Below are 24,257 nucleotides of genomic sequence, written 5' to 3'. Positions count from 1 at the left end.
AAGACCCTCTATTAAGTGGTTAAGGGCCCAGGCACTGGAGTCGGGTTACCTGGGTCCAGAAAACTGGCCCAAGTCCCAGCTCTGCCACTTGCCATCTGACGATGGGCAAGCAATTTTATCCTTCCAAGCCCATTTAGTCATCCCTCAAATGGATTAATAATTGTTATTTCCACCGGTCAGTCTCCCCCGCCAGACATTCATGCCTCTCAGTCACCTTTTCCAAGTCTTTGTTCAGACCCCTTCCGAGAGACCCTCCCTCCTCGCCTGGTTAGAAACCACAACACTACCCTCGTCCCTCTTCATCTCCTTTCCTGGCTCCGATTTATTTTTTCATGACATTGATTACTGACTATATTGTATCGTGGGTTTATATATATTTTATTTGTTTTCTATCTCGCCCCGGGTGGATTTTCAGCCCCAGGAAGGCAGGGGTTTGGTCTCTTTTGTTCACTGCTCTATTCCCAGCATCTAGAACAATGCTGGATTGAGGTAGATGCTTGGTAACTATTTGGTGGGATAATTTCTCATTTAAACCAACGTCAGCAGTGCCTGCTGCATAGCAGTTCATTATTATCAATCAGGTATTGGCCACAAAGCAGGAAAGTGCCACACAGTTCCTACCTTGACTTTATTAATTCATCTGAAAATGTTCTCTAAAAAATTGTCTCTACACCATGTGCCACGCAGTGCCCTAGGCTCTGCTGATGCAGGGATGGACAAAAGGAGTCATAGATCAACAGAAATGTGATAGTACTCCCCTCGGAGATTGTTGTGAGGACCGAATAAGCTAATGCACGGAAAAGGCTTTGCATAATCCAGGAACAGAATGTATTAGTCAGCTTTTGCTATGATAAAGCCGTGTGACAAACATCCCCCCAAATCTCAGTGGGCTCCAACAGAGTTACTTTTCACTTATATATATCTGAAGGGTACAGGTCAGAAATGGGTCTGCCCCATGTGTCTTCTCTGTTGGGCCCCAAGGTGAAGGAGAAGCTCCTATCTGGAAATGCTGTTCTCTTAGGGAGAGCAAGAACTGGCAGAAACTTGCCATTCCTGAGGCGACTGCCTAGAACTAGCACACCATCACTTCTGCCCACATTCCTTTGGCCAAATCAATCCACATCGCCAAGCCCCACATCCATGGGCCGAGGAAATGCACTCTCCTCATTGACCAGGGAGGGGAGAGTGAATATTTGTTGGATAACAGTACAAAACACCCTGTTTAATAAAATTTCTTTGCTATTGTAAGGGAGAAAAAAAAAATGCCTCTTCTACAAAATCATACAGGCAGTGGTCAACAGTTACGTGTTATCCCAAGGACAGCCACCTAGACGGTGCCAGAGTTGGAAGCTGGAAACCCATTGGTGTTTTTTTATGAATCAGAGAGAGCACCAGTTTGAAATCAACGCAGACCCAGTACGCAAATCTCAGCCCCGGCAATTAACAGCCCAGCCTCTGTGTGTCCCTTTACCCCTGCAGGAGTCCTCTACAAAATGAGGTTCCCACATGGCTCTGGGAGTTGCCGTAAGGATCAGAGGGCTAACACGTGGGCAGACCCTTTGTGACCCATGTACACCCGCAGTTGTTGACTATTATTCGGGGCCATGAAAGTGATGGTGCCTCATGGCTGGTGAAGCCTCAGTGGGCATCCAGCTGAGGCTCAAGCCATCCCTGGTGGAAATCTGCACAAAGGTGCCCTTGAAGGTGACACCCCAATATTTCTCTTGCAGCTCCTTCTCCTGCATTGATCCAGAGTTCCAGTCTTAGCAAATAAGCCACGGGCAAAACAAATATTTATTGGGCACTTCAGTGGGACAGGGACTCTGCTGGGGGCTGACAATACAGCAAAGGAGGCGGTAACAACACCTGCTGTCATGAAGTTCATATTTGGCGCAGGATGTCAGGTAAGTAATTCTAAGTGTGGGAGCATTGCGGGGGGGGGGGGGGGGTTGTGCAGGAGACAACGGATGAGGATGATAGAGCTAAATTAGAGGGGATGCCTTACCAAAGAAGCAGCCCCTGTAACACACGGCGACCCCAGCTGTGCTGGAAGAGGCCACGTTCTAGGGGCCCTGCTGTGTTATAATGGGCAAGGTTGGCGAGCTCTGAGAACCCCAATGGAGGCACCTGCTCCAGCCTCAAGAGTCAAAGGCAACTTCCTGAGGACATGGCTCATGGCCATGGTGGTTGACCCATCAGGGATGACTGGATGTGTCAAAGTCAATGATAGCGATACAATCCTATTCCTGCCAGCGATTGGCTCGGAGAAGGACACATGACCCAGTCCTGGCCAAGGAGACTTGAGGGAAATCTGCCTGGAGGCTGCACGGAGGGGCCTCCTTGACTCTCAAAATGAGACACAAGGTTAAAAAGAAATAACCCTCTGATTTCTCTGGACGTGGCTGGGTCTGGATGCAAAGCCAGGTCTACAGCCGCTTTCCTGCAACCCGCTGTGAGGGCAGCTGACAGAGCAAAGACATGGCAGGGATGGGGGACCCTCGAGAACACCACAGAACAGCTGTCTCAACCACACTGGGACTCTCCTTCCTCCCTCACCTCTGGAGTTCCATTCATGTGGGACATCAACTGTGCTTCGGGGCTGTGCCTATTTGAAAAAGGGACTTTTTATGACTTGTATCTAAGAGTCAATAAGAGTGAGACAGAGCTGGGTCTTGAAGGTCGCAGAAGAGTTTTTTGGGTAGAAAAGAAAGGAAGGTCAACCCCAGGGAGAGAGAATGGCTTGGGCAAAGGTATGGATGGTTTGGGAGAAACATCAAAAGGGGGAACCGGGGGGCTAGGTCATGGGGTGGGGGGCCTTCTGGGCCGCCTGGGGAACCTGGCCTTGCCCTGGGAACAGCTTCTCTGTGGATTAGTCGGTGCCCTTAGGAGACAGTACAAGGCAAACTCTGGAGTCAGAGAGAGCTAAGTTCCAATCCTGGCCTCTGACGACAGACAATTAAGACAAACCTGTACCAAGCCTGAGTTCCCTCCCCCGTCGGATGAGATGGGTCGTTGTGATCATTAAATACCGATACAAATAGAGACAGGGAGCATCACCTGCACAGTCCTTGGCGATGTGGTTATGTGATCGTTCTTCCTACAATTTTATTATTCTTACATCATTATATCACACATACACCGTTATCGGTTAGCTATTGCTGCATAACGAACTACTCCAAAGCTCCTGGCTTAAAACCATAAACGATTATTTTGCTCACTGTCTGCAGGTCAGCCGGAGGTTCTTCTGGCCCCAGCTGGGCTCACTGATGGGTCCGAGGACAGCTGGAGTCGTGTCGGTGGCTCCGCTGGCTGGGCTGGGTTGAGCTTTCTTACATACTTGGGGGTCACCCAGGGGTCTCCCATCCTCTAGAAATCTAGCTCAGGCTGGTCCTCACGGTGGTGGGTCAAGATTCCAAACCAGAGGGTGGGAAGTATCCCAGTCCTCGTGACCCCCGTGCTGGGAGCCACCATATCCACTTCTGCCACATGCTGGAGGTCAAAACAAGTGCCAGGGCTAGCCCAGGTTCAAGGGCTTTTAAGGAAACAGATTCCACTTCTTAATGGCAGCCGCTGCAAAGTCACATCGGAAAAGGAGAGGATACGGGGAAGGGTAGAGAATTGAGGTCAGGAGTTATGAATGCCTCTCTCAGGTTTGTACGCTGGGTTAAGAGTCCCCAGCCAGCAAACATCCAGAAAAGGCCTTGGCACTCTCTGGAGGTGTCCCCAGCCTCTTCCTCAGCTGTATTTGCATATTTTGATTGGTTCCCCTACTTATCATCTGTCCCGGCAGGAAGAGCCTTTCTCGTCTCCAGCCCCTGGAGAATGATTAAAATCCCGCACCATCCTCCCGACCTTAACATGAGATTCCTGGAGGCGGAAACCTGACTTGCCCTAATTTCCCATAATTAATTCGTCAAGACACCTGGTGTGGCTGCTGCTCCCCTCGGGGACTCTCTGGCTTTCCCCCAAGCCGGCCAGTGAGTCCCTGCTCTGCTCATCTCATGAGGGGGAAGGGAGATTCTGTTTCTGGAAGACCTACCCAGAGCCCAACCCCCAAGCGGGTGTTGTTAACACGTGTGAAGTCACTGCCTCTCTCTCGATGGCCCTGACACTCAGTAGGATTCCCATGTTACAGATGAGCCGACTGAGGCTCAGAGAGGTGGTCGCTTGGTAAGGACACGAAGCTGGGAAGTATCAGACCTCGGGTTAATGGTTCCCTGGTTGCTTAGGGAGCCATACCTGGGCGGATGGCAAAGAAATTGTGGCTTGAAAGCAGTGTAGGCTCCTTCCTCTGGGAAAGGCAGGTGTCCTGGGGCATGTCTTTCCTTTCATTGGATATACCCGCCCCCCCCCCCACTGTTACCCAAAATGAGTACCAGGCAAGGAGGTCCTATTAAAATACAAATGTAGTTGACCTTCAACAACAGGGGTTTGAAGTGTGTGGGCTCAGGTATACGTGGATTTTTTTTTTTTTTGAGTTTTATTTATTTATTTTGAGAGAGACAGGTTGAGGGGGAAGGGGCAGAGAGAGAGAGAGGGAGAGAGAGAGAATCCCAAGCGGGCCCTGCACTGCCTGCACAGAGCCCGATGCAGGCTCGAACTCATGAAACCACAGGACCATGACCTGAGCTGAAACCAAGAGTCGGACGTTTAACCGACTGAGCCACCCCGGTGCCCCTACACGGATTGTGTTTCAATAAATACAGTATGGTTCTGTAAATGTGTTTTCTCTGCCTTATGATCTTCTTAATACCATTTTCTTTTCTCTAACTTACATTATTGTAAGAATACAGTATATAATCCATATAATATACAACATATGTGCTGTGTGGCCAGTAAGACTTTTGGACAAGAGTAAGCTATTAGTATTTAAATCTGGGGGGAGTCGGAGCGCCTGGGTGGCCCAGTCAGTTAAGTGTCCAACTTCAGCTCAGGTCATGATCTCATAGTTCGGGAGTTTAAGCCCCACATCGGGCTCTGTGCTGACAGCTCGGAGCCTGGAGCCTGCTTCGGATTCTGTGTCTCCTCTCTCTCTCTCTCTCTCTCTGCCCCTCCCCTGCTCCTGCTCTGTCTCTGTCTCTCAAAAATGAATACACAGAAAAAAAAATTATAGATAAAAAAATAAATAAATTTGGGGGGAGTCAAAAGTTATATGTGGAATTTAGACTGTGCACGGTGCCCCGACCCCTGCATTATTCAAGCGTCACCTGCCCTGTGGATCTACAGTTAGTTAAAAACACGGGTTCCTGGACTCCCTTCAGACCTTTCAAAATGGACTCTTTAGGAATGAGGTGTGGGAATCTGCATTTTGATATTCTCCTTTCGAGACCATTCCGAAGCCCTAGCCACTGACCACACTCTTCACAGGAGAGCACTCACATTGTTGTTAAGTGCAAAGGGTACAGGTGTAAAGCATGAGCCTGTATTTGACAAAGAGAAGAGATCTCAGATAGGCACAGAAGGACCGTCTGGAAGAACATGTGAACAGAGGAAAGTCTCCACTCTGGGCGGAGTTACGGAGCTGGATCTCTATATTGCTGGATCACCGTGCACTGAGCATGTGTTCCCTGGTCATCAGAAAAGGCAGCAAGGATCTTTTAATGCAAATATCCTTGGAAGAGAAAGAGGGTATTAGCAGCTGGAAGGCAACGTTGAAGAGATTTCTGGCGGCCGCAGCTGGCTGACAACAAAGGCTTGTGGGAAAACGGCTCTGGGATAGGCAAGCTAAGGGGGCCATGGGGGAGGTGTGGCAATCCCAGCAGCCGGAGGTGCCAGGATCCAGGTCTTTCCGTTTCCACAACCTGCAGTCTTGATCTCTGTGCCGGACCATTGTGGCAGATTGCAACGGTGGCCGCAATTCTTATCCCTCCCCATGCCCACGTCCTTGCCCACGTGACCACGGTGCTTCCTCTCTTTCTCGGCTCAACCATGTGACTTGCTTCGGCCAATGGCATTTTAGCACACACACATTGGGATAACTCCAGAATCCTGTACCCGCACCAAAGCTTGTAAGTAATAAAAATAATTTACCGAACCACATACCAGGAATTCCACTCGTGCTTTAATCCTCACAAGACAGTGCAGTGGGGGAATCATTATTATAGGATTGGGAAAAAAAAAAAAAAAAAAAGGACAAGTGATCGTTCTAGAAAAGAGCCGTAACGCAGGTAAAAGATAAAACCCATACCGTATTAGGGTAATGTCCACACTATAGTAAAGAGCTCTCACAAACTAACCAGTGACAAATGATCCAATAGAAAAATGAACAAAGGATGGGAATTCACGGAAGAAATCTGCGTGGCCAACAAATAAATACAGGCAAACATGCTTAAATTCTCTACAAGTTAGGGAAATGCAAGTTCAAGTGACGATGAAACACCATTTTGTACCCATTGAACTGGCAAACACTTTGAAGAGCTATAACACCTCCTGCTGGCAGAGATGAGGGGAAAGAGACTCCCAGGAATGGCTGGTAGATGATTAGAAACTGGCTCAGGAAATTATTTGCTTCCCCAAGTTAACGAAGGTAGATAATGTCAGAGTCATCCTTCAAATCGGGTGGGTTGAACTCCAAAGTTCACACTGTCAACCACTGAATAAATGGAAGGAATTTAGTAATCTAATCTGGAGTATTTCAGGCTGCCTTTTTCTTCTTCTTTTTTGAAATTAAAGCAACAGAAGCCTCTCTTCAAAGAGCATCTTCCAGAAAACCCAGTCCCATGAAAGAAATAACAAAAGAACCGTGGGGTTGAAGCGGGGTTGGGGGGGGGCGCCCCATTCTTGCCACTGGGCCTCTTCCTCGTTACGGAGCCAGTGAATCTCTAGAGCTCCATGGAGCAGAGTTTGAAAACAATTGGTCAAGCCAAACCCCATCATTCTACAGACGGGAGCAAGTAAATGGGCCAGAGAGGGCAGGGATGGCTTGACGTCACACAGCTCATCATGGCAGAGCTGGGACTAGGACCTGGGTCTTCCTGCCATTAGAACAGCACTCCTTTTGCGGTGTGATTCTCAAAGTTCGTAATAATCCTGCCATAAGCGTCCTCATAGTTATCATTCGTTTGAGCATCTTCCAAGTGCCCGGCAATGTGCATTCATCATGTCCAGTCCTCAGAACCACAAGGTAACAGACTCGGAGGTGGTGGGACATATCCAGTGTCACAGCGCTAAGGAGTCGCAGAGGCAGGATTCGAACCCAGGTCTAATCTGAATGTGAAATGGGAGTGCTTTCCACTGGACCAAATGATCCTAGGTAATGCGGCCGTTTGCTGTGGACGGTACGGGGGATGGGAGAGGGGTTGTATCCCAGCACTAGCAAAGCATGTGTGGCCCTACCCCCCACCTGTCATGTTCTGCTCTTCCTTTCTTTTTAAATTTTTTAAATGTTTTGTTTTTTTTTGAGAGAGAGAACATGAGCGGGGGGGTGGGGGGGGGCACAGAGAGAGGGGGACAGAAGATCAGAAGCAGGCTATGCACTCAGAGCAGCAAGCCCCATGTGGGGCTCCAACTCAAGAACTGCGAGATCATGACCTGGACCGAAGTCTGACGCTCAACTTGACTGAACCACCCAGGCACCCCCGTGTTCTGCTCTTCTGATAGGATCTTCACCATTCTCTCTGGGCATGAGCTCCCTACCCCCTCAGCATCCAGCACGGCCCATACTGGATGCTTAACATCTGTTATGCGCATTCTCAGAGGCCAGCTATAAGGTCACCTATGCAGACAGACGGCTGGAGGCAGAGAGTCCTGGGTTCACAACCTAATTCCGGTGTTTCCCAGCTGACAAGTTAACCCACTTCTCCACGCCTGCTCCTTTATAGATAAATCAAGTTTCTACAATAATATTGCAGCATTAAGTAGGAAGCCTTGGGATGCAGATAACAGAAACCCCCACCTATCCTGGAGGAAACCTCTTACCCCGCAGAGTGGGAAGTCCAAGGATAGAGTGGCCTTTGCACTTAAAGACTTGGCAGCTCGGGGCGCCTGGGTGGCTCAGTCGGTTGGGCGGCCGACTTCGGCTCAGGTCATGGTCTCACGGTTCCTGAGTTCGAGCCCCGCGTCGGGCTCTGTGCTGACGGCTCGAGCCTGGAGCCTGCTTCGGATTCTGTGTCTCCCTCTCTCTCTGCTCCTCCCCTGCTCATGCTCTGTCTCTCTGTGTCCTTCAAAAATAAATAAGAACATTAAAAAAAAAAAAAAAAAGACTTAGCAGCTCAATGATATCAGGGAGGATATAGTCCCCATCTCTCCATTCTGCCATTGCCAGAGCGAGTTTCATCTCTTACCTTGCGGCACGTGGCAAGATGGCTGTCAAAAGTTCGGCTGTCACACCTGCACATACTGCAAACGCTGGGGAGCAGCACCCACCCCTTCCTCCAGCTCCTTCTTAGTCGTGAGGGAAAGTTTCTCAAAGGCCACGGACAGATTTCTCCCTCACTTCTCATTGGGCAGAACTGGGTCACATGCTAACCCCTCAACCAATTATCGTACGGCCGGGATTAGCTTGAACCAATCATCTGCCGCGCGGGGGCTGATGGGAAGCCAACCACCTACCCTAAAAAAGATACGTGAAGGAGGATCTGCCGCGCCAAACGGCCAGCACAGTGGACCTTCTGCTTCCTTGAGCTTTGAACCCCCAGCTCAGGACCCTGAAGACACTCAGCAATTAGTGAGTGGGTGAGTAAGTGAAGAATCTTTCCTCCCCCTACTCTCTGCTTTGCCCAAGTCAGTCATCTCTCGATGACCTCAATGCCCAAACGAAGCCACAAAAGGTGATGTGGCTGGAACAAATTGGGAAATAACTGGAACTCCCTGGGAAGCTCTACTGAAGGAATGAGTGGATCTGGGCCAGGCCTGCTGTTGTCTGTGTCCAAAAATACTCCTCAACTCATCACCAGGCTCCCCTGGGTGAGGGTGGACACCACAGGACTGACCTGTCGATTTTGTCATTGGTAGTGTTGCTGCTTCTGTTTTAAAATTTTTTTTTTCAACATTTATTTATTTTTGGGACAGAGAGAGACAGAGCATGAATGGGGGAGGGGCAGAGAGAGAGGGAGACACAGAATCGGAAACAGGCTCCAGGCTCTGAGTCATCAGTCCAGAGCCTGACGCGGGGCTCGAACTCACGGACCGCGAGATCGTGACCTGGCTGAAGTCGGACGCTTAACCGACTGCGCCACCCAGGCGCCCCGCTGCTTCTGTTTTAAATGAACTGTTCCTGGTATTGAGATGATTTTGGAAGCCTTGTTTATCAGTATGGCTAAGAACAGCCATTGGTGCCCAGAGTAAATAGCCACCCTGGTTTTAGCAGCGGAACAACCAAGAATTTCAGCCAGAGGAAACTGAACGGGCAATGTCGGGCCCTGAGTATTGGAATTTGGGCGGTCATTATCCAACACGGGGGCTGTCTCCTTATTTTCCCTCCCGCTGGACCCGCGGTGGGGGTGTGAGGGTGGCTGTCTTCACATTCCAGCAGCAAATTAATCTTGGTCCGGAAATTCAGCTCGAGACTACCTCGTCGGAACCCCACTGATACAAAACATACAGTGTCCTATGGACAGTCCCTAATCTCTAAGATGCTCTGTGATTGGAGACAGCCTTCTGTGCGAAATACGGAAGGCAATGTTGGGTAGGTGGTGGAATCATATGGCCAGCAGCCACGCTAGGAATCCTGGCAGCTGTGGGAGTGACACAATTCTTCCGCCTTTCTCCACCCGTGCTATTGGGCTGGGCCGTGTGACTTGCTTTGGCCGATGGGATATTTTGAGATAACTGTGGGCCAGTTCTGAGCGCAAGCCTTAGGCGGGGCCTGAGTTTTCACTCGCCTCTCTTGAAATTTCTGTTCCCTGCCTTCAGAGGAGCATGTCTTAGGTGAGCACTGGTCCCAGGATAAAAGACAAGGGAGATGGTTAAACCCAACCCGCAGAGCCGTCCCCAACGGATCCAGGAAACTGTGAGAGGAAACAAAAAATAAATGCTTTTATAAATCACACAGACTGTTGGCATGATGGCAGCAAATGCCAACTGATACAGAAATCTGATCGCTAATCATAGTAAAAATAATAACCGATCATAAATATTGGGCCTTTACTATATGGCAGGCTGTACTTGTCATAACAACCCCATGACACAGGAATGGCCTCCATTTTATATACGAGAAAACCGAGGCTCTGAGAAAGTAGGGAACTTGCCCAAGGTCACACACCAGAAACCTACGGACGGTGGATGGGGGACGGTGATGGCCCCAAAGGCCGGGCTCTCCCCATCTCCTCACCCAACCCAAGCAAATGATCAATGATGGAAGGGTAGTTCTTTCAGGGCACAAGACCCCTGTCATGCCATCTGAGCACAGGTAGGAAAGTAGGAGACTTTTCTGGAAAGCCCCTCTCCAGAGACCCAATGGAGTCAACCTCAAACTTGAAACTCTTTGGAAGCATGGTGGTCCCAGGTGCATGAGTCATTGTCACCTGGGTGGTGGTTGTTGCCTGCTGCCATGTGAGCGTCCCGCAAGGACAGACAAATGCAAGTTTGCTCCCTGTTGCGAGGGCTGACATTTGATTCTTGGAAGCATTTCTTGAGTACCAACTACCTATCAGATGGAAAAGGGATGGCAAAACCTGAGGCTCTTTCTAGATAAGAGAAGGAAAACACATTTTCAAAGTCCCCAGCATCACATCCCAACCTCTCCTCTTCCGGTCTCGAACAAGTCCTATTGTCGTTTGTGACCACCCTCTGCTCCCTTCTGCCCCTCACTCACCCTAGACTCAGGTGCCTGGCAATTATTTCAATCCAAGCCTTTGCTTAACTTGTCCCTGGGGTGTTCTTCTCTCTCTTCTATTTCAATGATCACATTTCTGTTCATCATGAAAGACCTAATTCGAAGTTCACCTTCTCAGATGCTTCTTCCTCCTGTGAGCTCTTGACTGCTCATCTCGCCAGCTGATCTAGATGGAGGCCTGTCTTTCCCATAAGTCCACAGGTTTCCCAAGGATGGAGACCGTCCCTTGCTTGTCATGTATCACGCTGCATCCCAGCACGCAGCATGATGCCAGGCACTGGGTAGACAATCTGGAAACGGTGCTTTATTGCTGTAGAACACTCTGCAGTGTATGAACTGCCAGACAGCTCAAGGGTCGTGTCTCAGACCCCGTGACTGTGACTATGGGCAGTTACTCACCTCTCAGAGCACCTGCTTGATGCTATTGTTGGAGGATTCCAGGAGATCATCCCCTGAAAGCAACTAGCAGAATGCCTGGCTCATAGTTGGCCCTCCAAAAATGCCATCTACTCACAGGACTGGTGTTATCATTTATCACGTTAGATTCTGGGGTAATAAACGTTGACAACTCTGCATTGTAGGAGTCAGAAAACTTTTTCTCTAACTGCCTGAAAGTCAATATTTTAGGCTTTGTGGACCATATGGTGTCTGTCCCACTACTCATCTGTGCTTTTGTAGCATTGAAAGCAGCCACAGACCATGTGTAAATGAATGTGCGTGGCTGAGTGCCAATAAAACTTTATTTACATAAAGTTTTTTTTTTATTTACATAAACTGGCAGCGGGCCGGATTTGGACCAAGGGCTATAGTTCGCTGACCTTGGCTGCAGGAAATTAGAGGAAACCAGAGATGGAATGTCCACTGTGCCTATTCAAGGTTGCAGTTCTCTAACTTGGATCTCGGGCTGCTAGCATCGATTACGTAGTCACCACCGAGGAAGACGTCTGCAGAGGGGAAGGGAGGGGAGGAGACATTCTGACGTGCCAAGTAGAGGAAGAAGTCATAATGCATCGAAGCATGGGCTTTGGATTCCGACAGACATCAGACAGAACCCAGCTCCATCATGGGCTGTGTGTGACTTTGGGCAAGGGACCCCTCTGCACTCAAGCCTCAATTTCCTCATTTATAAAATGGACATAATAACAACTTCTGTTTCACAGGCTTTGGGAGGGTAAATCCCATCAAGCGCTTAGCTACCATGCCACAATTCGTAGAAGCGTCTTCAAAATGCCAAAGGGAGTATTACCTAGACCCTGGGCAGCGGGAAGAAAAAAAAAATCGAAATGGAAAATGCTGACCTTCTATTAGCTTCTAATACATGGAATTTCTCAGCAAGACCTTGTAAACCGCTTAACTTTCGGCGAGGCTGACATTTGGGGGATGATCAACTCAGGTGTTTCTCATAGCCAAGAAGCTTTTTTTAAGAGGACACCAAGGCTCTCAGCGCAGCAATTCCACACCTCTAATCTCACTCCCTACAGGTGCAGGCAGAGGATGGGGTCACAGCACCTCTGGGGCTCCAAGGCCCACCCTTCACCAGGCACTGGCCTCCCCCCCACCCCCAGTGTGGTGGGACATGCATGGGGAGAGGCCCCCTGGGTGGGTATTGTTCGCTTGCCGATCTGGAGGGAAATTCACAGAAAAACACGGATTAACACTGGCAAGCAAGAGGATTAAAAAAGACTTCAGAGGGTAAAGAGAAATGAATGCTGATCTATTGGATACTTACTTCTGCACCCGGAACACCAGTTTTTCTCCTGATTCCAATAAGCTCTTTAAAAAATTCATGAGGTTTTTTTGTTTCTCTGCTTATTTATTCGAGTCCCCAGGATAAACTCATGAAAAGCAGCTTCTCGTCGCAGGCATCCTGGGGGAAGGTATAATTTGTATAGTTCAGGCTAATAAATTACACAATGTCAACATGTTCTGTCACTAATGTCCCACGGCAATCCCAGTCCCTATTAATGAGGGGTGGCCAGAGTAGGTGAGCATTCTCTGGCTTCCTCTTCGTTTACTTTGTTTCCTTCCCTTCCATTCCTGAGGGGCTTCCTGGTGCCAGGCACGGGGGACATAGAGATAAAAAGGCTATGGAAGGTCACGGCCAGGTGGGAAAGAGGACGCTTCAATGGAGAGCGCACTGAGGCAGTATGCCAGGTGCAGGAATAGAGGCCGAGAGGCATCCTCAGGCAGCATTCATGAGGCACCTGCTGTATACTCCGAGCTGCCCTGGGGATGAGGGCAGGCAGGAAGCAGCTCCTGGACGAACTACCACCCCATGCCAATCATCTACCTCGTGCCTCCCAGGCCCCCACTTAACTTGGACCCACGAGCCCCACACACGGCAGACCAGAAAAAACGAATACTTTCACCTGTAAGGATACAAAACCTCGAAACTACCTAGTGTTCCACAACAGGGAGCCCGTTATGCAAATGAGAGTACTTGGTGGCACATCACGTAGCCATTCACAAGGAAGAAGGTTGTGTAGCTACGTGGAAGAAACGCTTAGAAAATAACCCCGAGAATGGAAGGTGAATGATCCATATTTTACCAGATGAGATGATGAAAAAAAAAACAAAAAACAAAACAAACTCACCAGGATCCTGCTGTCCAAGAGAGCGGGACCTGGAGGGAAAGGGGAAGATGGGAAGCGAGAGAGAAGGAAGGAAGAAAACGAGAGAAAGAGAAAGAAGGAATGGCCAAGAAAAAGGTAAAAGGAAAGGAAAGAGAAGGCTGACTGGGCCTCTAACTCACATCTGTTCGAGAAGACACCTCGGCCAGGACCCAGCTAGGATGCTCCGCCTGCACAGTTAACTCCTTTAAAAAGCTGTTGTCCTTGGGGCGCCTGGGTGGCGCAGTCGGTTAAGCGTCCGACTTCAGCCAGGTCACGATCTCGCGCTCCGTGAGTTCGAGCCCCGCGTCGGGCTCTGGGCTGATGGCTCGGAGCCTGGAGCCTGTTTCCGATTCTGTGTCTCCCTCTCTCTCTGCCCCTCCCCTGTTCATGCTCTGTCTCTCTCTGTCCCAAAAATAAATAAACGTTGAAAAAAAAAAAAAAGCTGTTGTCCTTGGGGCGCAGGAGTGGCTCTGTTGGTTGAGCGTCCGATTCTCGATTTCCGCTCAGGTCATGTTCTCACGGTTTGTGGGATGGATCCCTACATCAGGCTCTGCGCAGACGGCACAGAGCCTGCTTGGGATTCTCTCTCTCCCTTTCTCTCTGCCCCTCCCCTGCGGCACGCTGTCTCTCTAAATAAATAAATTAAAAAAAAAATCTGTTGTCCTTGATGGACTCGGAGCCAGAGCTTCCGGAAACCGCAGCCTGCGGACTCCCTGGGGCTGTCCTGGGCCTGAGGCAGGCTCATGCCAAGGAGCCCAGGGCGGAGGAATGGTGTCGGCCCCCTGGCCACTCTGTGGCCAGTCTCAGGCTGTCAAAATCCGAAGCGCACCTGGATTCACCTCCTAAGGCATTGGCAAAACCCGGGGACTTTACTGCAGGTATAGCGGAGGCCAGAGGATGGAGATTACAGAGCCCATCTGTGAGCAAAGCTTCCTAAAACTCCCCTTCCGGTGTTTCTGTCTTCACCAGATTTGCATGATTTTTGGGCAGCTGCCACAACTCTCTTTTGTCCCCTCTGCCAGCTTTGTCCACTCAGGCTGGTTTCTCTCTGCACCTTGCTTCTCCAAACCCCGTGTGCACACCCAACCGGCGATGAGGACCAAGCCCTGGCTGGTAACCACGCCCACCCTATCCTGCTTCTCCAGCCTGCCCTCCCCCCGCCAATTTCTTCCCCAAGGGTCCCAAGTTCCTCAAGCTTTTTTTCCGTCTAGCATCATATGGGAATATGGTGAGTGACATCCTCTTTGGTGAACAGGATGGGCTCTAAATTCTGACTTAATCTTTGCAGGCTGGGTGACCTCAGGCAAGTGACAAGTCTGTTTTTGCCTCCAGACCTGTTTTTCCATCTGTACAACGAGGATAGTATAAGCACCCGCCCATTAAGATTGCTGTGAGTATTCAGAGTCGATGCATGCAAAATTCTGGTATGTGGAGAGTGTGCAGTAACCATCAGTACTATGATTTATCCACTGGAAAATTCCGTGAGGTCAGTAGGGCAAGGGTTACGGTTCTCATTTTCTAACGAACAAACCAAGGACCAGAGCACTGAGCTGACTTGCCCCAGGCCACACAGCACAGTCAGCTGAGCCAGAGGTCAAACCTGGTTCTTGAGCCCAGAACCTTCAGATTTCAGTCCAGCTCCTTGAGGTCGAGCCCTGGGGAAGGCAGGGGCCAGTGAGTGGGGGCCCCCACATCTTGGGCGTTGGTTAAGCATTCTTGAGAGGAGATAGTGCTTCCTGGCTCCAGTATTCAGAGCCTTGACATTAAATTATGATAATGTATGACATGGGATTGTGCTGCCTGCTAGCACTGACAATCGCATTTCTTCCAGGCACAACTCCAGAGAGCCCATTTTGCTGTTCTCAGCAGAGTCTGGAGTGTCCTACCCCAGCCCCCCTGCTTGGGATGGGAAATTTGGTGCCCTCACGAGCCATTTCTCATGGCAGCCACTTGAGGATCTCCTTGTTTTAAGATTTTATTTTTAAGTAATCTCTACACCCAACGTGGGGCTCGAACCCACAACCCTGAGATTAAGAGTCGCACGCTCCACCGACTGAGCCAGCCAGGCGCCCCGAGGATATCCTATATCATTTCTAGTTTAGCTGCATGGTGCCCCTCTTTGGCATACTGGCATCCCTACACGAAAGCGCAGAATTCAAAGCTCGTCACTGGACGCCCAACTAGCTGTCAGGATTCCCTCCCCTCCCCCTGCCATCATCACTCATGGTACTTCACAGTATAGCGTGGTGGTCAGAAAATTCTGGAGTCAGACAGCCGTGGGTTCAAAGCTTAGGTGAGACACTGAGTCTGAATTTGGGGAAATGACTTAGTCTCTCTGGGTCTCCATTTCTTCATCTGTTTAATGGATATTTGAATAACGGAAAGGGGACAAATAATACTTCATAGGGCTGCAGGAATTCAGTAAGATTGTATCAGTTAGCTATGGCTACAATGCCACATAACAAATAACCCTACAACGTGACAATCGGCAATCCACAGAAGAAATAGAAGTAGCCACCACATACATGAAAACGCTTCACAGCAACAGTAAACAAAGAAAGTTAACTAAAGAAAACCCAAGATATCATTCTTCACCTGCACCTAATTGGTAATTTTTTTAAAGATAGACTGAACTTTTTTAGAAAAGTTTTACACTGACAGAAAATTTGGGAAGAGAGTACGGAGACTTCCCACATATCCCCCGCTCAGTTTTGCCTATTAGTATCATCTTACCTCAATACGGTACATTTGTTACAGCTGATGAGCTGATACTGATGCCTAATTATTAACCAGACTTCATATTTTATTCACATTTTCCTTACTTTTCACTTAACTTCCCTTCTGGCATCCAGAATCCCATCCACGATGGCACCTTTCATACAGTTGCCACGTCTCCTTAGGTTTCACAGACTTGCCTCATTTTGGATGACCCTGACACTTTTCGGGAGTACTGGTTAGGTATTTTGTAGAATGTCTCTATTAGTACCAAAAAAAAAATTTTTTTTCTTAAGTTCTCATTCGTTTATTTAAGTAATGTCTACACCCAACGTGGGGCTCGAACTCATGAGATCAAGAGTTGCACGTTCTTCCAACTGGGCCAGCTAGGCGCCCTTGTCTGATTTTTTTTCCTTAACGAATTGACTGGGGTTATGGGTTTTGGGGAGGAAGACTGGAGAGAGAAAATTTTCATCACATCATATCAAGGATAAATAGCATTAACATGACACATGACCCCTGATGTGGCCCTTGATCCCATCTGGCTGAGGTAGTGTCTGTCAGATTTCTCCACTGTCAAGGTGCTCATTTGTCCCCTTTCTATCCCGTACACTTTGGAGGGAAGTTAACGTGCACAGCCCACACTTGGCCCACACTTGGCCCACACTTGAGAAGTGAAGAGTTATGCTCCCCCTCGTTGAGGGCAGAGTATCTACATAAATTATTTGGAATTCTTCCGCATGGGATACTTGTGTCTCTTTCCCATTTAAGTTATTCAATCATGGACTCATGGCTATTTGTTTTACACGTTGACTTATAATCCAGTAATTCTTTATTTATCTGGTTCACATTGTCCCAGCTTGGGCCCCTGGGAGGTTCTCAGTTGGTTCCTTTGTTCCTTTGACATACCCCAATTTCTTTTTCGTTTTTAGTTTGAAGCACATTCTTACAGTATGGCAGGATAAGGTGCTCCTGGCTCACCTTGCATAGTTACCGTCCTGGTCATTGAATCAGCCATTTCTCCTACAATCCCTGGTTCCTTTTATGGGAGAATGGGGTTTTAAACCAAGACCCAGGCGTTAGATGTTTGTGTTGCTACTGGGGTGTCATTGCTTCTGGGCCCTCTCAGTGAAGAGCAGGAACTGTCTGTCAGCACGCTGACCTACATATACACAAGTGTATATAAATATTTCTGTGTGTAACAATATGTATGGGGTACATGGGTGGTTCAGTCGGTCGAGTGTCCAACTTTCGATTTTGGCTCAGGTCATGCTCCCATGGGATCAAGCCCTGAGTCAGCCTCCGCCCTGAGCATGGAGCCTGCTTAAAATTCTCTCTCTCTCTCTCTCTCTCTCTCTCCCTCTGTCCCTCTCCCCTGTTCATACTCGCTCTCTCTAAAATAAAAAAGAAACACACACAAAAACCCCAGCATGTACATATATTAAGCTATACATGAGTTCATACTGATGTCCCCAGCTCTAATCCATTACCACACGAATCATCTGGCCTCCTACCCTTGTTCATTTTATACTTCAACAATGAGAAGCCTGGCTCCCACCATGCACCATCCATTCACGTAATTCTTCAATTCCGGTATCCTTTAGTCTCTCAGACTCTGCACGTTTCCAAAGTTACTTAGGTCAGCACCTTTTCTTCCTACCCCCTTTAGTTTGGCGGTTTCACACATTTGTGGATTCTTTATCACAGGCATCACAGCAAGCAGGAGCTGGTGCTGACCTTCATGAGGACGTAGGGCAAGTTCAAGGCAACACCAGCCAGAATATCAAGTGACACTAAGGCATTTGGTATAGAAATTAGCTGCAGGGCCTTACATAAACTTCTCTCTCATGGTAGAGAATTTGCTAGGCATCATTTACTCCTTCCTCACAATTATCCATGCCCTGGGGATCAAAGGTGTTTCAGACATGGATCTAGCCAAGTTCAGGAAGGCATGGAAGGCACAGGCATAGCTCACCTTAATACCAGGCAGACAATGAAACACAACAGGAGAGTGAAGTTCAGAAAACAAAGCCTTCACTTCCAGCAGGGCTTAGAGCCCCTGGGAAGATCTGGGAACTTTGGGCAAGATGACGTCCAGGAAGCTGAACGAGAAGAACCTTCTCTGTGAGCAAACCATGGGGATGGAGAAAACTAAGAGTCTTGTGAATGGAGTCTAGTTTTCTGACATCATGTTTTAAAGATCTTTGTTTTTTGTTTTTTTAAATTTTTTTAACGTTTTATTTATTTTTGAGACAGGGAGAGACAGAGCATGAACGGGGGAGGGTCAGAGAGAGAGGGAGACACAGAATCCGAAACAGGCTCCAGGCTCTGAGCTGTCAGCACAGAGCCCGACGCAGGGCTCGAACTCACGGACAGTGAGATCATGACCTGAGCCGAAGTCGGACGCTTAACCGACTGAGCCACCCAGGCACCCCAAGATCTTTGTTTTTTAAGTTTACTTATTTTTGAGAGAGTGACAGAATGGGCAGAGGAGGGACAGAGAGAGAGGGGGACAGAGGATCCGAAGCAGGCTCTGTGCTGACAGCAGAGAGCCCAAGGCGGGGCTCAAACTCACAAACCGTGAGCTCTTGACCTGAGCTGAAGTCGGAAGCTTAACCGACTGAGCCACCCAGGCCCCCCTCTGACATCATTTCATTCCACGTTTCAAAACAGAAATAGCCTTATCATTTCTATGCCTAGGAAAGGATGTCAGGATGTCAGGCTCATAAAAAAAAAAAAAAAATAGCTGTATATATTCCACTGCGGGGCAGAAGTATATTTTACAAAATCTGTCTCATTGGTCAGACATTTGTGTGACTTACAAGCTTTCACTCACAAGCTTTCAAGTGACCCTATAATACAAATATTTGCACTTGTCCAATTTTTGCCTTAGGATAAATCCCTAGTAGTGAATAGTTGGACCAAAGAGTCTGGACATTCTAAATTCTCAGTATCTACTGCAAAATTTCCCTACAGGGACCAATTTATACACTAAGGCATGAGAGTGGCCATGTGTCCACAATTGTATTGTTGACAATAACTTCCTGTTATCATTCTTCTTAATCTGCTTGCTACATGGGACGCTGCCGCAGAACCTCATGAACCACATGGTATTGCCTTGTCTGTCACCATTCACCTTCTGCCTTCCTCCCCCGACTGAGCTCTGGGGGCTCGAAAGCTTCCCCAATCCCCCACATACCACACCTGGAAATGTCTCTGGACTCTGTCCTTCCGGGTGACAACGTGAAAACAGACGGCTCATCAGCTCAGCCTGAAAGCAGTCTGTTCATGGTCTCCTTCAGGTCAGGTACCGAAAGCCTGGGCTGGAGGCAAGGAGGCCTGTGCTGTGATGGAGGGAAGGCCTGGCCTTTAAGAAGAATATTTCATTCACACCCCCAGTGCGTGCCGGCATTTCTGCAGCTACGTCTGTGTGTTCCCTTCGTGCAGATCACTTAGGGCCTCAGACGGAGCTCTGCTGTGAGCATCCCCGTCACCCTGGGCACACACATCCTAGCCACTTGGAACCGATGTTTCCATAACTGGGGGTGGCAGGATGGTGGGAAGCCCTGGGATCTTGAGAGAAGGGGCTTAGGGGTGGTTTGAACAAAGAACACACGTATCATTTCTCATTCCAAGCCTCCCTACGCGTTGAGAAAACAGGCTCAGTAAGGAGGAAAAGTGAAGCCCAGAAAAGGGGAGACATCTGCCTGGGGCTGCACAGCAAATCACCCTGCCTAAACCCTTAAGAGCCTGAGTCCTCATCAGACCTGTCTTCCTCCCCGACGGTAAACTCCTCGTTCTAAATCTCAGCACTCAGTGAGACTCATGCAGAGGCCTGTTTATGCTGTTGCATTACCAAGCTTTTAAAAGTCCAGATGGTTCCAGTTGTAGGGATCTACAGGCCGTAAAACTGTCATGCTCACAACGCAGCGTCTCTCAAGGTAATGATGTAATCTGTTTGCAGAAAAACGCCCCTGGTCCAGGCTGTCATGAAGGCTGTCACTGCACGAGCCTCTGCCAGGGTAGCGGGGGGTGGGGGGCGTGTGTGGGGGGGTGTGGTGTGTGCTCATAATGGGGCAGTGTGGAGTAACCCTCCTCTAGGTCGGCATTCTCCAGCACACAGGGGCCCAATGTGCTTGGGGAGAGCAGCGATCAGATCTGTGTGCCTAGTTCACGTCCTCGATCTCCTCCCTGCGCAGAACCGCAAGGCAACATCCGTGGGCCCTCTCCCAGCTCCCCTGCACGCAATTTACGCCACCTGGAGTGCCCTCCCCTACATTCGCCTTCAAATCCAGCTTAGGACTTGGGCACAAGCCCCGCCTCTGAGTGTCTGACCCAGGCCAAGCCACTTCACCTGTCTGAGATTGTCTTTCCTCTTCTGTAAGTTGGTGTCAGTAATAGATCCAGCTCCGCAGTGCTGTTACAAAGATTAAGCAAAATAATCCTCACGGGCTGCAGTGAGGGCATGCTGGCTGTAACAAAACCCCATTCAGATTAGTTGAAGCTAAACTCAGGAGGGTGAGGGTCTACTCAAAATGGGTATAAGCCCAGAGTGCCTGGGTGGCTCAGCCGGTTAAGTGTCTGACTTGGGCTCAGGTCACGATCTCACAGTTCGTGGGTTTGAGCCCCAGGTCAGGCTCTGTGCTGACAGCTCAGAGCCTGAAGCCTGCTTCAGATTCTGTGTCTCCCTCTCTCTCTGCCCCTGCCCTGCTCACGCTCTGTCTCAGTCTCTCAAAAAGTGAATAAACGTTAAAAAAAAAATTTTTTTTTTAAATGGGTATAAGCCCAATCTTAAATTTCGGGTGTAAAAAAGTGACATCACGTTAACATGCCAGTTGATGGCTCAAGGCCCCTGCACACAAGGACATCCACCTCTTCCTGTTAAAAATCCCACCCACTCTGACCATTCCTGGGTGGTTCATGGATCCACCTGCAGGGAGGGGCTTCCACAGCAGAGAATGACTCACCTGGTGTCCCAGAGGACCACCTCACCCCCCTGGGGACCAAGCTGAGTCCCCGGATCAGTGCTCAGCCTCAGCCTTTTCAGTCACATTCTGCTTCCCAGGAACCTGGAGTGAGCTCGGTGAGGTCAGGAACCGTGTTTGTCTTATTTGTCACTGTGTGCCCAGCATCCAGAACAAGGACTTGGCACACAGCATCCATTATATGTTGAAGGGATGAATGGGGGGAGAGGGGTGGTGTGGGTGGATGGATGGGTGAATGAACAGATGAATGGATTGATGGATATATGGATGAATGATTGGATGGCCATATGGATTCATGAACGGATGGATGGGTGGAAGGATGGCAGGAAAGAAAGAAGGAAGGAGGAAAGGAAGGAAGAAAAGGAAAGATGAATGGATGGATGGACAGACAACTCAAGGTGTGAAATATCAGCCCCCAAGTCATGCTTCAGAAAATTTTATAAGTAAACACCTTTGGTAATTTAGCATTTTGGAACAGCTGGACATATATCTTTTTTAAATAAAAAAAGTAAATCGGGGGAGCCTGGCTGGCTCGGTGAGTTAAGTGTCTGACTCTTGATTTCAGCTCAGGTCATGATCTCACGATTCAGGGGTTCAAGCCTACGTGGGACGCTACGTGGGATTCTCTCTCTCTCTCACTCTGCCCTTCCCCGACCCCACTGCGCACATTCTTTCTCTCAAAATAAATAAATAAGCTTTAAAAAAAAAATTTTAAGAAGGAAATCAACATCTTTAAAATCATAGCCTAGGAACTTGCTGATTCTGCATGAATTTGCCTTCTCGCTGTGTTATGTAATGATCATAGTTATGCATGTAAATATATTTCTAAAACACGGTCTCTAATTACACGGATGTGATCTGTGTTGATGATTCTGGGAGAGGTTAAAAGTCACCAGAAAGGGAACAATAGCAAACGTTTACGGAGTGTCCACTAAGCATCACGTTGTTTTATTAAAATGCTACCCTGTCGGGGTGCCTGGGTGGCTCAGTCGGTGGGGTTAACTGTCTGACTTTTGATCTCGGCTCAGGTCATGATCTCACAGGTTCATGAGTTTGAGCCCCACATCAGGCTACACACTGTCAGTGTGGAGTCTGCTTGGGATTCTCTCTCTCTCTCTCTCTCTCTCTCTCTCTCTCTCTCTCTCTCTCTCTCCCCCCCCCCCCCACTCCTGCTCTCAATCTCTCTCAGAATAAACTTAAAAGAAATTTTTTTTAATGCTACCCTGTCAGATTATCTCAGTTCTGCACCGAGAATAATTTCATGCCCGGTTTTCAGGTGAGGGAACTCAGATGCCATGAGGTTTCATGTCCTGTGGGAGGCCACATAGCTGGTACATGGCAGGGCTGGCTTTGAATTCAGCTTTGCTCAGTCCCCCACGGCCTGCCCGGGAAGAGGGCCTTCTGGAGGAGCAGGAACGGGGTGACCATTGTTTTAGGACTGTGCTTACCTGTGCTGGCTCGCTAATCTCACAGCAATCCTGTAAGGAAGGAACTGTTATTATCCTCACCTGGCAGGTGAGGAAACTGAGTTTCAGAGCTGAACACCACTTCTGAGGTTGTTGATTTAATCCGCATGAAAGCTTTTCAAGGTCAACCGGATCTCGGGGCAACATGGCCCTAGAGAAGGCAGACAATGGGCTCCAGGGCCTCCTGGACTCGCTCTGTGCCCTAAATTCCTTCATTACACTCTCCTTGGAGTCACGGTGTTTTGACTCTGGTTAAAATGCAAATCGTACCTGGAGGGATAACACAGAAAGCCATTATCGGCCTGGAATAAAGCCAGGCCACATTCGCGTCCAAATTCCATTTTCAATACCTCTGGGTTTCTTTCTAATAACTTGAGAATGTTTTTCTGCAAGTAATTCATGTTCATTGTAGAAATTTAGGAAACGTAGAGAGGCAAAAAAAAAAAAAAAAAAGAATAAAGAAAAAAAATTGCTTGAAATCTTTCTGAGGCAGCCATGTCTTTCCATTTCATCTAGTGGCCGTGCTCAAATTTAAAACCATACATGTCTCACTCCCCACCCAGCTAATTAGCGGCTGACGCCATCCCCAGGCTGGGGGTGGGGGTGGGGGTGGGGTGAGGGGAGGAGCATGTGACCCAGAAATGGCCAATTAGAGCATCCCAGCCCTGGCCACAGTGATTGGTTCATGGAAGGGAGCACAACCAATCCCAGCCAATTAGAGCTCTGCCCAGAACTTCCCCTGGAATCAGAGAGAAAGAGGCTTTTTTTCTTCTTCTTCTTTTTTTTTCTTTTTACTTGTCCTAAGTTGCAAAGAGGTTGGGAGCAGGGAGTGGCCAGTCTTGCCTCAGTGTGTGGAGAGTTTGCCTGAGAATGAAGCCAACTCCACAGAAGAAAGGAGAGCTGAGACAGGGAGAGAGAGATTTCTGACATTGTCTGAGCACCTGGATCCAACTACACCTGAAGCCAGTGTTTTAATAGAGTTTTCAGTTATTAAATTGAGCCATATGCAATTCCAACAGTTGGCAACTTTTGACCCCCTCCCCCCAAAGACAATTTCATATCATTCAGCTTAATACACGAGACAAAAAATCCCTTTCCCTACTTAACTGAGTTTAAATTGCGTTTGAGTCTTGCAACTGAAAGACTCCTGTTCAATATACCCATCATCCAAAGAAAATCAACAGTCACATTTTGCTCTATCTCTTCCCATACTTCTCTGTGTGCCTGTATTTGTGTATGTTTGCATACTAGATCATAGCATAGTGTAATGCAGTATAATAACTTTGTGACATTTTAATTTAACTTACTATCTGTGTCATTCGTTGTTCCATATCTGCCTTCTCCTAGGCACTGAAAGTTCAATACCTGCCTTCCCTTGTGGAGAACACAGCGGCAGGACCATACTAGGTGCTCAATAAACATTTGTTGCCCGTATCAATACAGGTATATACTGGGGTGCCTGGCTGGTTTAGTCGGTAGAGCATGTGACTCTTGACCTCAGGGTTGCGAGGTTGAGCCCCACGTTGGTTGTAGAGATTGCTTAAAAATAAAACCTGGAAAAGAAATACAGGTATATACTAGAAAGTGGGATCCAGCGTGAGAGAATGATTTAGAGAAAAGCCAGTCTGCAGCCTGGCATACATCTACTCCATAAAAGTGAGATATACTGTCCCATTAGAGTAGGGTCCACGTGCACAGCAGCAAA

At 48.5% G+C, this 24,257-nt stretch overlaps 2 long non-coding RNA genes across 2 annotated transcripts; one reads left to right on the top strand and one right to left on the bottom strand.

Moving 5' to 3' along the window:
• Positions 1 to 3,080: 3,080 nt before the first annotated feature.
• On the bottom strand, positions 3,081 to 8,076 carry LOC147575349 (uncharacterized). The gene is made up of 2 exons (XR_015242306.1): positions 7,918 to 8,076; positions 3,081 to 3,570 (listed from the first exon to the last, which is right to left on the bottom strand). It is a non-coding gene; the product is annotated as an uncharacterized LOC147575349 (long non-coding RNA).
• Positions 8,077 to 8,527: 451 nt separating this feature from the next.
• Positions 8,528 to 23,992, top strand: LOC147575348 (uncharacterized). The gene is made up of 3 exons (XR_015242305.1): positions 8,528 to 8,673; positions 14,675 to 14,776; positions 23,900 to 23,992. It is a non-coding gene; the product is annotated as an uncharacterized LOC147575348 (long non-coding RNA).
• Positions 23,993 to 24,257: the final 265 nt, after the last annotated feature.

Source organism: Puma concolor, chromosome D3 (genome assembly GCF_028749965.1).
Source record: "Puma concolor isolate L17-30 chromosome D3, mPumCon1.1.hap2, whole genome shotgun sequence".
NCBI lineage: Eukaryota > Metazoa > Chordata > Mammalia > Carnivora > Felidae > Puma > Puma concolor.
The sequence above is the reverse complement of the archived record's forward strand: the minus strand, read 5'-3'. Positions and strand labels throughout refer to the sequence as shown.